This window comes from Pinus tabuliformis, chromosome 1_2, assembly GCF_031772625.1.
Source record: "Pinus tabuliformis cultivar Carrire ecotype Pingquan chromosome 1_2, CPIR1, whole genome shotgun sequence".
Classification (NCBI taxonomy): domain Eukaryota; kingdom Viridiplantae; phylum Streptophyta; class Pinopsida; order Pinales; family Pinaceae; genus Pinus; species Pinus tabuliformis.
In genome coordinates, this window is record NC_142298.1 from 379,397,426 (window position 1) to 379,415,388 (window position 17,963).

Genomic DNA, 17,963 nt, shown 5'->3' on the forward strand with positions numbered 1-17,963 from the left:
CACTCACACAAAATATGACACCGTTGTTTTGGACAAATGTCCCAGGAAAAATCCAACTTGGGAAAACCGGTGCAACAACTGAGGGTTTTTGTTATTATGCAGTAGTGAAATCTGAGTACAAAAATATGGATGTTGAATCTGGAAATACTACAGAGAAAAATATTGGAAAAATCTAGTGAGGAATTTTCCTCATCCCACAGGCAAATCTGGTACTGAATACTGGCCTCTGAAACCCTCTATGAATTGCCCTGCGTCACCCTCTACGTGGGCTCTATGTACGCTCTAATTCGTACGACGTGGATCTCAATCTGAGTTGCTTCTTTTGCTTGCTACTGACTTTGGAAACACTTCTCTCGACCTCTGCAAAATTTTTCTGCCACCAGAACACTGAAATGACTTCCCAAATCTGCAAATCGAACTGCCTTTAGAGGCTATTGCATAGTCCCCGTGTCAGCCTCACTATGTCTCTTCTGCCTCTCTGCAAATGCACTCACTAGATATGGAAATATTCCTCCAGGCTCACTGTCGCTGTCCCTCACTGTTTTTGCTTCCTTTTTGAAGCTAGAACTCTCCTACAACTGACTGCTACTACTCTGGAAAATTGAATTCTCCAATTGTCTCTGGCGTATTCTGTGAAAATTCCTAGATCTAACAATCTCAGGAATCCTACTGCAACCCGCTGGATCTACTTCACCGACATTGTAAATTACATTACAAACTTATTTCAGATTTCTTCTTGAAATATTGAAGTAAATTACTGAAGCAACCTACACCAAATTAAATATGATTCTGTAACACAGAATCTGAGCAAGGAAATACAAACACATGACACCATTATTTTTGGACAAAAGTCCGCGAAAAAACCCATTTCACTGGAAAACCAGTGCAACATCTCTGAGGGTTTATTATTATTAAACAGTAGCAAATTTTGAATACATCTCTGAGTACCTCACAGGGTTATTCAGTTACAAACAGAAATACTAGTAGAAATAATTGTGAGGTTACCTCACACTATCACTGGAAAGCTTGGTTGATCCAGCCCCAGACTGATTGCAGCCGACTTTTCTTGCTGCCTCTACACAGTATCTACGTCAGCCCAACGTCAAGCTCTCTAGGGACTGCGTCACACCTCTGTCTGGTCGATTTGTTGCCTAGGAGATTCGATTACCGACTCCTGGTCTCACACCCCGGCTCTCGGCTTATGAAACTCGAATTCTCTCTACAAATTTCAGGCACCTCACTGGCTTTTGCGTTTCCTTTGCATGGCTCTGTGTTAGCCCCTCTGGCTCAATGCTGCCACTATTGGATTACTCTCTGCCTCTCTCTGTTGATGATTCTCCAACTGAGAAAATCACTCTTTCTCTGGAAGCTGTCCCTCCCCCTCTGCGGCAAGAAATCTCCTCAATCGAATTTTCCTCCTGAGAAATTCTCACTTAAATTCTCACTTTAGAAAATCAATTTCTTGATCTCTGTGTATTTTCCAAATGACCCTCAAGCCCCTTCTTATATCTTTCTGTTGGACAACCAACGACCTAGATTAACTCCTAATCAAAGGCTCAGATCGTTTTGACTTGATCTCCGTCTTTTTGTAGAAGTTTCACCCACAATTATATTAATACTCATTAATATTTTAATTTTCCTAAGTTTAGACTTAGGAACCCCATTAAAAATATTAAGTATTTTATTATAATCGTCTCTGGGTGGAATTTTCCAAAACAGTTTCTGGGTTCTTTGGAATGCATGTGCCCAAGCCTCCCTGCAAAATTTGAGGCTAGAGCACATCTGATGCTACCCCAAATCAACATTCCCTCTTAGCGAGGAATGTGGTCTAGCAATATACTACTGCTGCATACTGCTCTAACTCTAAAGTAATGTCTTCTACGCTGCCGATGTCTGACATGCTGTCCACCAACCACTGCACTGCTGCTGCAACTGTACTGCTGCCTTTAACACTGCCACGGTCAATGCTACATTTGTAATATAGCTCCCTCTCAAATGTTGCATTTGCTATGCTGCTAGCACTACCATTGTTAACACTGCATCCGTATTGCAACTCAGTTGCTGAGAGAAGCAACTGAAAAAACATCCAAAATTACTGAACTAACTGTGTTCAGTATGATACCACGTGAATTCTGGCATTGATTGCTACTAGTCTTTGCACTGACCCTCTGAATCTACTGTGTTGTTGCCGACCTTTGCTCTGTGCCATTTGCACTATTGCCAACTCTGCGCTGCGTTGTTCAGTCTCTGGTGCTTCTAGCCACTGCCACTGTCTTCCTGACACTCCTGCTCACCATCCGACACTAGTCCATCCTGCTACTGCAAAATTGGGCTCCTGTAGCAAGATATTGATCCAAGAGGTGGAGTCATCAAGGATCATGCCCATTTGTAGCTCTTTCGAACTACAGGTCCAAATCAGTGCACCTCCCTCCTGGAGGTATCTTGATTGTCATGGCGAACTCCTCCTGTTCGATCTTTGCAGCTGCAACCTTAGGATCGTGCTTCTCATCCTTGTCCCTTTTCTTCAAAGGACACTAGGATGCATAGTGGCCCATCTCATCACATATGAAACACTTTACCTTGGATACGTCCTTCTTTCGTCTCTATTGCCCTTGATGTCCCTTCGATGCAATGGTTGCATTCTCCACCTCCTCTTTGGGCTTCGACCCACTTCTTCCGTCAGGTTTTACCTTGACCAGGTCTCTCCTCAACTTCTCTTGTTTTAGAGCTTCCCACATCTCATCCCAATTAGGCAATGTTGCTCTGCCTAGGATACTCTGGACAAAGACTTGCCACTCATCTGAGACATAAATGAGGGCCAATCTCCCTAACTCTGAATCTTGAGGTGTATGTCCTGCAACCGACAACTCATTAAGGGTCTCCTTCAGCTTCGTGAGGAATGGATCCCCTCGTTCTCCCTTCTGCATCTGAGAAGATCTCAGCTTTTGCGCTAAGTACATCTTTCGCTTCTCGGAAGATCCCTGATACAACATGGCCAAGGCATCCCACATCTCCTTAGTAGTTGCTCTACTAGAAATGTGGCACACCACATGATCGTTGACTCCATCCAGATCATCCTCTTGGCCTTCCCATCTCAGGCTTGTACTTCTTTAGTGGATCTGCATCCGCAGGTTCAACCACCACACTATCGACATATGTCTTGAGGGCATGCTCATCTAGAGGGAAAAACATTATCGCCTTTCAGATGACATAGTTGGATGCTCTGTCCAACCTGTTTTGATCCCTCAAGCCACTGGTTGCCATATCCTCCGAAAATTGTCGAACAACTCCTTCTTTCTCCCTACTGCGTAGCTTCTAGGCTGGCTTACATAATCCCTAATGGAGTTGGTAAGTCTGCTGCTCTTCTGCTGCTCATCAAATGAGAAATAATGATTTCCTCGGCAAGAAACCACTGAGGAAGTATTCCCTCACTATGTGATTTGCTTCCTTCTTTCGATGGCTTTTCTGCCCAACACTCAACTCGCAGAAAATGCGTCCCTCTAGCTCTACATCGAGGCTCTGCGTGGCTCCTTCTGCCTTGGCAAATTCTTGATCTGACAATCTTACCTCTCTGTCGACTCACTCAGAGAGAGATAGCCTCGAAAATATAGCCCTCCTGGCTAGAACAGCGCAATCCCTCAAGGGATTCGAGCTGCTGCTTGCTACAACAAGTTAGCCCTTGCTTCAGTGCTAGATATTTTCTTCCCGTTTCACATCAAAATCTCTGATACCATGTGAAAATGACTAGATCTAACAATCTCAGGAATCCTACTGCAATCGACTGAATCTACTTCACCTAGATTGTAAATTACATTACAAACTTATTTCAGATTTCTTCTTGAAATATTGAAGTAAACTACTGAAGCAACCTACACCAAATTAAGTATGATTCTGAACCATAGAAATTGAGGAAGGAAATACAACCACATATGACACTGTTATTTTTGGACAAAAGTCCCCAGAAAAACCCAATGTGGGAAAACCGGTGCAACAACTCTGAGGGTTTATTATTATTAAGCAGTAGCAAATTCTGAATACATCTTGAATACCTCACAGGGTTATTTAGTTATGGAGAGATACTGGCAGAAATAATTGTGAGGTTACCTCACACTATCACTGGAAATCCTGGTTGATCCAACCCCAGATTGATTGCCTCCGACTTTTTTGACTACCTTTGCACTGCCTTTGCGTAGTATCTGCGTCAGCCCAACGTCAAGCTCTCTGGGGACTGCGTCATTCCTCTGGATGGTCGATTTTCTACCCAGGAGATTCGATTTCTGCCTCTCGGTCTCACACCCCAGCTGCCGGCTTCTGAAACTCGAATTCCCTTTGCAAATTTCAGACTCCTCACTGGCTTCTGTGCTGCCTCTGCGTCAGCCCCTCTGACTCAACGCTGCCACTGCTGGATTACTCTTTGCCTCTCTCTGCTGATGATTCGCCGGCTGAGAAAATCACTCTCTCCGGAAGTTATCCCTGCCCCTCTGCTACAAGAAATCTCCTTAATCAAATTTTCCTCCTGAGAACTTCCCGCTTCAGAAAATTGATTTCTTGATCTCTCTTGGTGTATTTTCTAAATGACCCTCAAGCTCCTTCTTATATCTTTCTGTTGGATAACCAACGGCTTATATTAACTCCTAATCAAAGGCTCAAATCGTTTTGACTTGATCTCCGTCTTTTTCTAGAAGTTTCACCCACAATTAGGTTAATACCCGTTAATATTTAATTTTCCTAAGTTTAGACTTAGGAACCCCATTAAAATTATTAATTATTTTAATATAATCGTCTCTGGGTGGAATTTCCCAAAATGGTTTCTGCATTCTTTGGAATGCATGTGCCCAAGCCTCCCTGCAAAATTTGAGTCTTAGAGCACATCTGATGCTACTCCAAATCAACATATTCTCTAAGTGCCCATCGACTTCTTCTTATAAGCTTCTGTTGGAGCACCAGTGACCAAGATTAAAACTTAATCAAGATCTAGGATCATCTTGAAGTTGATTTGTGTGAGTTTTTAGAGTATTCTCACCATGAATTAATTAATTATGATTAATCAACCATTTTTCTTAATTTTAGACTTAGGAAACATTAAAAAATAGGTTAATAATCTAATTAAGTCATCTCTAGGTGGAATTTCTAGAAACGATTTTGAGGTTTTGAATATCTCATGCATTCTAGCCTCTCAAAAAATAGGTTAATAATCTAATTAAGTCATCTCTAGGTGGAATTTCTAGAAACGATTTTGAGGTTCTGGATGTCTCATGCATTTTAGCCTCTCCACCAAATTTAGTGGCTAGAACACATCCGATGCTACAAAAACTAACGCACCCTCTTAGTGAGGACTATGTTCTAGTGTTACACACCTTGCGACAACACTTTGTCTTTGTATCATCTCCTGTCATGCTGTTGATGTTTGGCGACTGTTTCCACCAACCATTGCGCAACTCTGATGTTGCATCTGTGTTGCTGCTGCGACTGCCATACTGTTGCCAAAGCTGCATTTGCACTACAACTCCCTCTCATTTGTTGTTGCTGCAACTGCAACTGCAACAACTGCAACTGAGAAGCATCCAAAATAATGAATCATTTGTGTTTAGTATAATTCACCTGTCTCCCGAGTCCTGACTACTACTAGCTACTGCACTGTCTACTGAAGTATCTGTGTTGCTGCTAATTCTAAACTGAGCCACCTGCTCTGTTGTCCACACTGCACTGCACTCCTCAACATTTGATTGCTACTAGTTTGCAATTGTCACTCTGGTACTAACTGCATCATTTCCATTGATCCATCTTGCTACTGAATACTGTGAGCCCTTGTAGCTAGGTAATGATCCATGAGGTGGAATCCTCAAGGACCCTGCCCACTCTTTGTAGCTCTCTGGGGCTATAGCACCAAATCACCCCACCTCACTCCTGGAGGTATATCTGTGAACATGGAAAAATTTGATCTACTCATTGTTTTTGCTACTGCTTTGCTGCTATATCTGCACTGTTATGGAAACTACTACAATAATGAGTCTGATCTCCCCAGATCCTGAAGCACTAGCTTCCATAAGGTTTCTCCCTTTGAAGCTAGACTCCCTTTGAGTCTCAATCTCCCTTTGGGAAATCTCTCTGCTCCCTGCTGGCAACTTGCACTATCCTCCTGTGTTGGAAACTAGATTGCATAGCTTTACACTGGGAATATTCTAGTTGGAACTGCACCTGTATACTGCAAGTGGGAAATTCACACTACCTGTGTCACTGCAGCTAGCTTTGCAACTGCCTGACTGATCCGGATTTAAATGGGAACGCAATAAATTACAGAGATAACCATATACACAAAGATGCAGCGGAAATAATACTTCATTTCATTAATGGAAAATACTGAAATATGCTTACAACCAGAAATGGAAATAAACCAGCTAGGGCGATGGTAGCTTATCTCTGAGAAGAGATGTGATGGCTACATGCCTCTGAACTGTTAAAAACTGTGTTACAATGAGGCTCGAAGGCCTATTTATTGTTGAGAAACAATGGAAAACCCTTCACATCCCGAAACCTAACCCTAGAAGATGAAACGCCAAATTGTGGGCCCCGTTTGGGTAAATTGGTACATCAATTTCCCGGGGTCGTAACTTTGGCATACGATCTCCGTTTGACGCGTACGATAGCTCGTTAGAAAGATCTATTCGAGTACTACCACTTTGGGGACCTATGTTGCCCCAGATTCCCAAAAAAACGTCGTTTAGGGCCTCAAAACGGCTCCGGAAGTTCAGGACCCGGAAAAACTGCTAAAAATAGTAAACTGTGCTACAATTTAGGAAACTGAAAAAGCTGAAAGAGACAGTTGTGGGGGTCCAAATGGGATAGGTGGGTGGCCACCAACATCCACCTGGATCACTGACATGTACTAACTACAACTAGATTTTCAGTTGTCATCTGAATGACTGTTTGCGTTTTCTCACACTGACCCTGCCACTATGATAATGAGGGCCCCCGTAGCAAAGGGATGGTCCCACTGCAACAACATGGAACTGATCTAATTGATCTCCTAGTTGCAACTGCACTGGACCTTGCCCATCTAGCACATTGAGTCTCATACTCCACTTGGATATGGTGCCCCATTATCTCCTTTCATGCTTAGTCCCTGGCTAGGACCTTTCCTTTCTTTGCAACTTGCACTTCCTCTGGCATTTGTCTTTGACTACTAGAAGTCAATCTATTGCTCAGATTTGCATTCTAGCTAACTCGCACGACCTCCTCTGGAAATCTTGTATGGTCATCCCTGCAGAGCTTGAAAATCTGAAAACTCAAAACTAGAGAAAATAAACCTCGAAAATCTCCCTCTTTCCCTCTGCTCGACTGTTGGAAATGCTATTTGCACTCTCTTCTAGAGTGAGAAAATTTTCACTCGGCTACTTCTAATTTGCTTGGAAAAATCAAACCTCTAAAATTCGAAGTTCCCTGAGAGAAATTTTCCCTCTGTTGTGTGTACTTTTCTCTTTCACTCGACGCTGATTCTGCAACTGTAAACTGTTGCAAAACCCTCTGCGTAAAACCAAGGAATTTGCTTAGCGAAAATTTGAGTTGTCGCTACTCCCTCTAATTGTTGGAATCACTATCTCGGGCAACTCGAATTTTTTGCTAACCTGCAACTAAAAACCAAACCCTAGCCCCAGTAATTCGGCCTGCTTGTCTGGGTATTGCGCAACTTCTGTTAATTTCGGCTCACTGCTCCCTCTGAACAATGAAATTCTCTCCTCCTCTTTTGAGCTTCCTAGCTGATCACTCATGCTCTGATACCATGTGAAAATTTCAAAATTGAAATCCGATTGCAACAACTAGAATTAATTCTTCTAATTGTTAATTAATTCAACAAATTTTTTTCTTTGACAAATACCAAATTAATCACACTGCAACCTTCACAAATAAAACTGTGGAAATAAATAGTGCTTGAAACTGAGAAATTCTAGCACTCACACTTAAAATATGACACCATTATTTTGGACAAATGTCCCTGGAAAAACCCAACTTGGGAAAACTGGTGCAGCAGTTGAGGGTTTTTATTATTATGCAGCAGTGAAATCTGAGTACAAAACTCTGGATGCCAAATCTGGCAATCCTACAGAGAAAAATACTGGCAAAAATATAGTGAGGAATTTTCCTCACCCCACAGGAAATTCGGCACTGAAGACTAGCCTCTGAAACCCTCTACGAATTTCCTTGCATCACCCTCTGCGTGGGCTCTTCGCAGGGTCTAATTCGTATGGCCTAGATCTCAATCTGAGCTTCTTCTTTTCTTTGCCACTAACTCTGGAAACACTTCTCCCCGCCTCTGCAAAATTCTTTTGCCACTGGAACACTGAAATGACTTTCCGAATCTGCAAATTGAACTGCCTTTAGAGGCTATTGCATAGTCCCGGCATCAGCCTCACTATGGCTCTTTTGCCTCTCTGCAAATGCACTCACTGGATCTGGAAATCTTTTCCCAACCTCACTTTACCTTCCCCTCGCTGTCTCTGCTTCGTCACTGAAGCTCAAACTCTCTGACAACTGACTGCTGCTATTGTGGAAACCAAATTCTCCAAGTGTTTCTAAGTGCCCATCGATTTCTTCTTATAATACTCTATTGGAGCATCAACGACCAAGATTAAAACTTAATCAAGAGTTAGGATCATCTTGAAGTCGTTTTGTGTGAGTTTCTAGACTATTCTCACCTTGACTTAATTAATTTTGAGTAATTAACCATTTTTCCTAAGTTTAGACTTAGGAACCATTAAAAAATAGGTTAATAATCTAGTTAAGTCATCTCTAGGTGGAATTCCAAAAATGATTTATGGGTTTTGGATATCTCATGCATTCTATCCTCTCCACCAAATTTCGTGGCTAGAACACATCCAATGCTACAAAAACTAACAAGTTGTGCAGAATCAATCTTGATGATTGAGTTTGGTAAGTGAACTCCTCTAGACCCCATAAAACATCTCCAAAAACCCTTGGGATCGCTGATGACGTAAACCTGCACATGTGACTTGTTTGCCTCAAACCCTAAAATTCCACCCTAACCATATCATAAGGAACACCAGAAAAAGGAACATCACAGACTCCCATAAACGCCTTCGCATCCCTCAACATTTGATGAACTTCTCTACTAGTTCGACTGCTAGTGGTGGGTGGTTCAACCAACTCATCTTGCCTCTATTGCTCCGTCTGCTGCGAAATCATTGAATCTCTTGCACCTGAGGTCGTGCTAGTACTAGTAACTGTAGTAGATCTGTGTGACTGTCCTTGCGGATTCCCTTATGACTGGCCCTGTTGCTAAACTAATGGAGCTTATGTTGGCTCACACTGATCACCTGTCATCATCTCGGGAGATCTCTCAAAGGGTCTGTCCTCCATGAACTTTATGTCCTGTCTCATGATGATCTTCCTCTTGCTAGGAATATAGATCCTATATGCCTTTGAGGTTTCACTATACCCAACAAAGAACCCCTTCTCTATAGTCTGGACTATGATCTAACTTAGTGTGTTTTTCATCTGGTACATGGCAGGTAGGCTACACTGCCAAAGATCCCGAAGTGACTAACTTTCGGCTTCTTCCCTGAGAAAACCTCTTCTGGTGTTACTTTCCCCAATGCCCTGTGAGGAACCCTGTTTTGTATATACACTGCAGTGTTACATGGCTCTTCCCATAGAAACTTGGGCATTTCTTGGTCATACAACATAGCCTTGGCTGCCCCAACTATAGATGTGTTTTTCCACTTTGCTACTCCATTTTGCTATGGATTGTATGGAGTTGTTCACTCCCTCTTGATGCCCTCCTTCGCACAAAATCCCGTGAAGTCACTGTCTTTGTACTCTCCTCTGTTATCTATGCAAATCACCTTGATACTCTTCCACTAGAGCTTTAGATCCAAGTTTTCCTAGAGTATTCATCGATGAAGGTGATGAAATACTCGTACCCTATGAAGGATCTGGTGGACACAGGGCTGCAAATATCTGATTTTATAAGTTGCAACACACCATCTAATCTAATGTCATTTCTTGGGAATGATGCCTTAGCTTATTTCCGTACGCAACTCCTGCACACATCATTGTGTTTCGTGGTCAATTTTGGAACACCTGCCACTATCTCCATGAGCATTGTAAGTGCTCCATGGTGTAAATGTCCCATTCTCCTATGCCATAATTTGTTTAGGTCTCTCCCACTGCTACTACAATCACTGTTGCTGCTACTAACTAGTGCCTTTGGAGAGTTGAGTTGCAACTTGTACAACCTGTTGCTACGAACTCCAATCTGCTTGATCTTCTTCCAGTCCTGGTGTTCTATGAACACCTTCTTCCTTATAAAGTAGACATCTTATCCCTTGTCTTGTAGTTTGATAACGAAATTAGGTTCATACCTAAGTCGGACACATGCAACACATTTGTAACATTGGAGCTTGCTCCTGACTCCCTCTGAATCTTGATGGTACCTCTCCCGACTAGAGTACATTTACTTTTGTTTCCCATATGGATTTGGAAGTCCATCTCCTCCTTATTGTAGCTAGAGAGGTAGTCTCTAACTCCTATTATGTGAATTGACACTCCACTGTCTATATACCGAACACCCTGTGAAGTTGAGCTAGAGAGGCAAGTTATCTGAGCGAATTCATCTTCCAATTTGGAAGACAAATCCGTAGCCTCCTGAATGTTGATTTTCTCTATGGCCATACTGGAAAATCTGAGAACTATTTGTTGGAAATCTGTTGCGCCTTCCAGCAGCCTACCTTGGCCTTCCTACTGCACTCACACTCCCTTTGGAAATGCACAGATTTTCTCTTGCACCTGCCTCCAGTGTCCTCAGAATTCACACTGCCTACTACTTCCACTGGGTAACTCGCTCTACCTCCCGAAATTCCTTCTCGAGAATCTGGTACACGTACTACTAACCTAGAAACTTTTATTCGCTGGACTGACAAGTCTTCTACAACCTTCTATTGCTAGAAATTATGGCCTCCTTTCCTCAACTGGAAAATTGGAAACCCTATCGAAATTTCCTTTGTGTGCTTTTCTCTTCCTTCCCTGCGTAGATTTGCAACTGCAAACCTTTGCTACAATTGTATGCACCCAAATCTATTTTGTGAAACCACTGATATTCTCACTGCAACCTCTTTCTGGAAATCCTACTGCTCGTTGGAACTACTACTGTAGCAAATCGGTTTTTCCTCCACCCTGGATCTGGAAATCGATTTTCCTCCTCCAACAGTTCGCACTGCCTGGCTGGCCTATGTAGATCTGGAAATATTGTGCTCAAATATTCCTTTGAAATTGCACAACTTCTCTTCTTTCTCTTCTAAGCATTTGATTTGATCAACTATGCTTTGATACCATGTGAAATTTCCATGAATGCACTAACTAGAGTTTAATCTTCTAACTTGTTAGCAATTTATTTGTTTACAACATATACCGATTAAATCATTGATGCATTTTTCACAATAAAAAATTATAAATAGGAACTAAGAAATAGATGCACACGCAAAAAAAAATTGACACCGTTATTTTGGACTAAAGGACCTTGGAAAACCCCGAAGGGAAAATCGGTGCAGCAGATGAGGGTTTATTTTATTATGCAACAATTTTTTAATTATTACAATTGGTTTCCTACTGGAAAATCTTCGGATATCAACTGGCAAAAAAACTGGAGATAAATTATCATCTCCTTTTGCGATCAACTCGGCCTCTCTCCAACCACTCGCACTTCCACGTGAAAAGTTCAGCGCTACGAAATTATTCTGAAACTCAGAAAATTTCATTACTGAAATCCTATTGCAGCAACTGGTATTAATTCTTCTAACTGATAAATTAATTATTCAATTTATTGCTACGACAACATCGAATTAAACACATTGCAACCTTCTCAAATAAAATTCCGCGGAAAATAAAAAGCATTGGAATTGAGAAAATACGCACACTCACATAAAAATATGACACAGTTAATTTTGGACAATCGTACAAGGAAAAAACCAACTTGGGAAAACCAGTGCAGCAGATGAGGGTTTTATTATTATGCAGCAGTGAGAAATTCTGAGCACAATAATCTGGATGTCGTAATTTGGCTATCCTATAGAGAAAACACTAGAGGGAAATTTACCCTCACTTTGGGCAATTTCGGCTCCCGACTGTCACTGAAAAGCAAGCTGTCCAACTGGGTCTGCATGGGCTCTGCATCACTCTGAAGCTGCCTACCCTGCATGCTGCCTAAACTGACTACTAATCAAGTCGTCCTACCTATTACTAGCTAGAAAATTCTTCTTCGGCACTTTGGGATTCTTTCCCGACCTCTAAAACTAAAGACGTCTTCCCTTCTCAGCAAATCAAACTGCCTTCTTGAGGCTCTGCTCTGCCTTACGTAGCCTCCAAGAGAAATCTCAGCCTCTTTGCAAATGTACTTGCTAGATCTGGAAAACTTCCTCCAGCCTCACTATCCCTACCCCTCACTGTCTCTGCTTCCCTATTGAAGCTCGAATTCTTCCAGCATTGTTGGCTCACTGAAATTCGAACCCTGTAAGGAAATTGAACTCTCTATGTTTCTCACAAGTGTGTTCTCCATCGCCACATCGATCCCTTCTTACATCTTCCTATTGAGACTCCAACGACCAAGATAAATCTTAATCGATGGCTCAGATAATTTCTGGATCAATCCGTGTGAGTTTCTAGAGAATTCTCACCTTGACTTTATTAATTCTGATTAATCAACCTGTTTTCCTAAGTTTGGACTTATGAAACATTAAAAAATAAGTTAATAATCTAATTAAGTCATCTCTAGGTGGAATTTCTAGAAACAATTTCTAGGTTTTGGAGATTTCTTGTATTCTAGCCACTCAACCAAGTTTCGTGGCTAGAACACATTCGATGCTACAAAAACTGACACTCCCTCTTAGTGAGGACTGTGTTCTCTCTAGTGTTGAACAACCTATTTTTGTATCACCTCTTTTCACGCTACTACTGCCCATCAGTTACTGCATATCTCTGATGCTACATCTATGCTACTGTTGACACTGCCATATTGCTGCCAACTCTACATCTGCACTGCAAATCCCCCTCAGTTATTGTTGTTGCAACCGCAACTACTGCAACTTAGAAGCATCCAAAATACTTAATCAAATGTGTTCAGTGTCATGCATCTGTCTCCCTAGTCTTCACTGCTACTAGCGTCTACACTGTCACGGAAGAACTTGCTGCACTGAGCCACCTGCTGTGCTGTCAACACTACACTTCACTCCTCAGCATCTGATTGCCACTAGTCTGCAATTGTCACTCTGAACCTGACTACATCACTGACACTGATCCATCCTGCTATTGAACATTGTGGCCCCTGTAGCAAGGTAATGATTCATTAGGAGGACACCTCAGTGGACACTAACCATCTCTGTAGCTCTCTAAGGCTACAACTCCAAGTCACCCCACCTCACTCCTAGAGGTATGTCTACCATCATAGCAAAGTCTTCCTCCAACCTGGAGAAAAACTTGTCGATCTCGGTTGATGCTACTGCCTGGTCTTGGTTCTCCTGCTTGTCCTTCTTCCTGAGAGGACAATGCGTACTGCAGTGGTCAATCTCGCCACACCTGAAGCACTTGACCTTTGACAGGTTCTTCTTCTGCTTCCTCTACCCCTGACTGGGACCCTTAGACACTAGGGACACATTCTCCTCCTCCTTCACCCCTTTCAATTCGCTACTACTGCTGCCATTGATGGAGCTCTTTAGTAGAACTCGTCTCAACTCTTGCTACTGCAATTTGGACCACATCCTATCCCATTTTGGTAGCTTGTCTCTGCCCAATATACTTTGGACAAAAACTTGCCAGTCATCAGAGACATTGTTTAGTTCCAACCGCACTAGCTCTGTTGGTTGAGGCGCTGCCCCAATAGCTGCAAGTTGGTCTAGGACCTCCTGAATCTTGGTAAGGAAGGGATCTATGCCTTCCCCTTTTTGCATCTTGATGCATCTCAACTTTCTTGCCGGAACATCTTCGGTTGCTTGGAAGTACCCTGATATAGTTGGGCGAGAGCATTCCACATCTATTTGGCAGTATCCTTGCCAGATATATTTGAGACTATATGGTCCTGGATTCCATCCAGGATCATCCGTGTCGCCTTCGCCATTTCCTTCATGTATTCTTTCCACTGATCCGCATCTTGGGGAACTGCCACAACATTGTCTATGTACAGCTTCAGACTATATTCATCTAACAAGAAGGTTGGAGGATTCCTCCAACCTATCTTGATCTTTCAATCTAGTTGTAGCCATCTCTGAATCTGTCGAAAACTCCCTCACTCCGGGCAATTCTGACTCTCGATTGTCACTGAAAATCAAGTCATCCAACTAGGTTTGCATAGGCTCTGTGTCACTCTAAAGCTGCCTACTTTGCGTGCTACCCGAACTAACTACTAATCAAGTCGTCCTGCTTGCAGCTGGCTAGGAAAATTCTTCTCCGACACTCTGGGACTCCTTCCCGGCCTCTAGAACTGAAGATGTCTTCACTTCTCAGCGAATCGAACTGCCTTCTTGAGGCCCTCCGTTGCCTTTGCGTAGCCTCCTAGAGAAATCTCGGCCTCTCTGCAAATGTACTCACTGAATTTGGAAAAATTCCTCTAGCCTCACTGTCCCTGCCCTTCACTGTCTTTGTTTCCCTACTAAAGCTCAAATTCTTCCAGCACTGATGGCTCACTGAAAATCAAACTCTCTAAGGAAATTGAAATCTCTGTGGTTCTCACAAGTGTGTTCTCCATCACCACATCAATCCCTTCTTATATCTTCCTATTGCGATTCCAATGGCCAAGATTAAATGTTAATCGATGGCTCATGTCATTTCTGGATTGATCCATGTGAGTTTCTAGAGAATTATCACCTTGACTTAATTAATTCTAATTAATTAACCAGTTTTCCTAAGTTTAGACGTAGGAAACATTAAAAAATAGGTTAATAATTTAATTAAGTCATCTCTAGGTGGAATTTCCAGAAACGATTTCTGTTTTTTGAGATGTTGTGTCCCTTCTCAAAAACATTAGTAACAGGGCACTGCTACACAATTTTGCACATTTTTCACTAGGAAGAGGGCCCTACAGTTCGACTTAGCGATTTAGGGGCCAAATCGACTTTATTTGGCAGCTAGTGGAATGTGGGGACCACCCAGATGGGGAATTTGAACTAGCCATTTGATTTGCTTGGAGGGAAATCAAATGGATGGATAGAAGGGCCCACATGAGGCTAAGGAGGCCCAAGGAGATATCAGGAGAGATCAGCCCTCATTTTGGGTTCATCTTTGACATTTGCAAACAAACACCTCTGTTCACTTTCCTGTTTAGCCTGTGTACCCATTGTTTAGCCACGAGTCTCTCACATGGGATATTCAACTTCTACTTCGGGGGAACATTCATGCCCGCCCTAGGGAGTCTGTTCTATAGGAGTTTTCAGGAGTTCTGGGACAGTGACACACATCAACAACCAACGCAGAGAAGGGAGTGCATATTTCTGGGCAGCTAGGAATCACATAGAGGGAGTTTTGAACCAGTAGGGACCACATAGCTTGTCGGGAGGTCAGGGAGCTGAGGTAGCAACATTGGATAGGCATTTTCGCTGAAGCTTTCAGCCAGCTGGACCAACACTCCAGCAATTCGAACTGTTAAGTTGAGGGACAGCATAGAGGCCACACAACAAATTTTCGTGGTACTTGGGAGCAACTGAGTTGGGCCAAGAGATCATCTGGGGAGTCAGGGATTTGATAGAATGGGTGAAATCAGCATTTTGGACCACATGGATTTACAGGCAATTTCCAGCAAGTTGAAATTGGCAGCTAGAGTTGAGGTGAGGCTCCAAGGGTCAAAAATCAAAAGTCCAAACCAGCTAAAATCCCTTCTGGGTTTTGGCCAAGGAGTCCGGGGTTAAAAGAATATAAATTTTTGGGAATTTTTAGTGCCCTTTCCATCCATTCGAACTGGGCAGCCTTGGTGTAGCAACTGGGAAGCCTTCAGCTCAGTGATTTTCCTACCTGGGTTTGGTCCTGCTTGTCCTTTGAAACCCAGGTGCACCATTCCATCATCTATTGTATTTGACTTGCAGAAATATAATAAAATGACTAAGAAGTTCTCCATTTGTAGCTTTTATATGGGTGTTTGTTGAATATTTCATTTTAATAATTTTTTGCATGTATTATTTGCTTGTTATTACTTGTATACCTACTTAGGATCATTATAGGAGATCTCATGTATTCTAGCCACGAAACTTGATTTTAGCCTCTCCACCAAGTTTCGTGGCTAGAACACATCCGATGTTACAGAAACTAACATTTCCAAAAATTCACACTACTGGACTGAAAATGTGCATGACTTGGTTGGAGAAAATTGTACAACCTCAAAACTAACTCTGGATGAGTCATATTGCCTCCCTCTGCCTTAGGAATGAATTCACTCTACCTTCTAGAGCTTGATCTGGCCTATGGCAACTGAACAAACACTCTTCTGGTAACTCACACTGGGGTTTCTGGGTATTCGCACTCATTGTAGTGGCCCTCTCTGTAGATAATTCAGCCTCCTTTCTCTTGTCTCTCTAACATTGGAAATTCATTGGGAAACTCTTTGGAATCCACTCTTCACAAATCTCTGCTGCCTCCTCTCTCTGATGTTCTTTCCCTGGCTCAAATTGCGCCCTCACTAAAAACTACAAATTGGGTAGCTCGAACTGCTTTGCTCATGATGATCACGCTGATTCTATCCCCAAGCCCTTCAACCTGCTCTTATAATATCTCGTTGGAGTCTCAATGACCATGATTTAACCTCCATTGACAGCTAATATCAATTAGACTTCATCAATAGAAGCCTGTAGAGAAATCTCAAACATCCTTAATCAATTAAGTTTAATTTACCACTTTGCCTAAGTTAGACTTAGGAAATACTTTATTTATGGCAAATTAATTTAATTAAGGTGTTTCCCAAGCTTATCTCATGAAATGTTTTCCTGATTTTTGAGATCTAGTGTTTCTTAGTCTCTTAGCATCATCTGAGACTAGAACCCTATTCGATGCTACCATAATCCATAAAAACTAATAATTTTCTTTGTGAAAGTGGTTATTCTAATTCATGAACATCTTCAAAGGTTGTTAAATATTATTTTATTATTGGTTTTTTCCTTTCCACCCATATGGAAGATTGTTATATTTTGAAGAGCATGCTATTGGGTAGGTTAAGGAGCCATTCTAGTTTTGAAGGATTTGTTGCACATTTATTGAGGACATGTTACTATTTTATTGGGATCAAAATCCTATTTCGCCCACACTTCGAACCTTTGTTCACATGTGAGAGATCATTCTAGAAGGGTGCACATTTATTTATCATTTCTTGGAGATGGTTAAATGTTCAACCACTTCGAGTATGCTTCCCACCTTTTGCTATTTTCGGAGGGTGTTTCTTAACCAACTTTATTATTGTATCATTGATGACTTGTCTCATGGAGTTGGTACATTAGAATATTATTATATTGTTTTCCTTGGAGATAAGGATGTATATTTAAGTAATTCTTTTTGAAGAAGATAGTGGATTTCAACAACTCATTGCTACTTTTAGTATGGAAGTTGTTTATGACGTTTGAATGTAATATTCTATGATTATTCATTGGAGAACTAAAGGAGCTAGGAAAACAATTACTTTTTTATTCCAAGGGTAGTTGAGCAAGATTTTACATGATGGGTAGCTTCTCCCATTTGATGTTGGTTAGATTTGGGAGAAATTCCTTGGAGCTTAATGGAATATCTATTGGATGTATTTGGAAAATCAATGGAACACTTTGTGGGGTGGGACATCTTTTAAAACTTAATGCTATCCTTCGTGTTAGAATTATGTTGACATATGCTCATGGACTCATGAATTCAGTGGTACCCTTCCTTTATGTTATCAATGGAGTATTTGATTATATGATTGCATGTTTCTGTACTCTAGGATATATGTGCAT

The 17,963-nt window shown here is 41.8% G+C and overlaps 1 protein-coding gene across 2 annotated transcripts in view; it reads left to right on the plus strand.

Annotated features, from left to right (window-relative positions):
* Nucleotides 1-17,963, plus strand: part of LOC149205960 (ferric reduction oxidase 6-like) — a 261,829-nt gene that overhangs the window by 22,476 nt on the left and 221,390 nt on the right. The gene's annotated exons all lie outside the window — the stretch shown is intronic.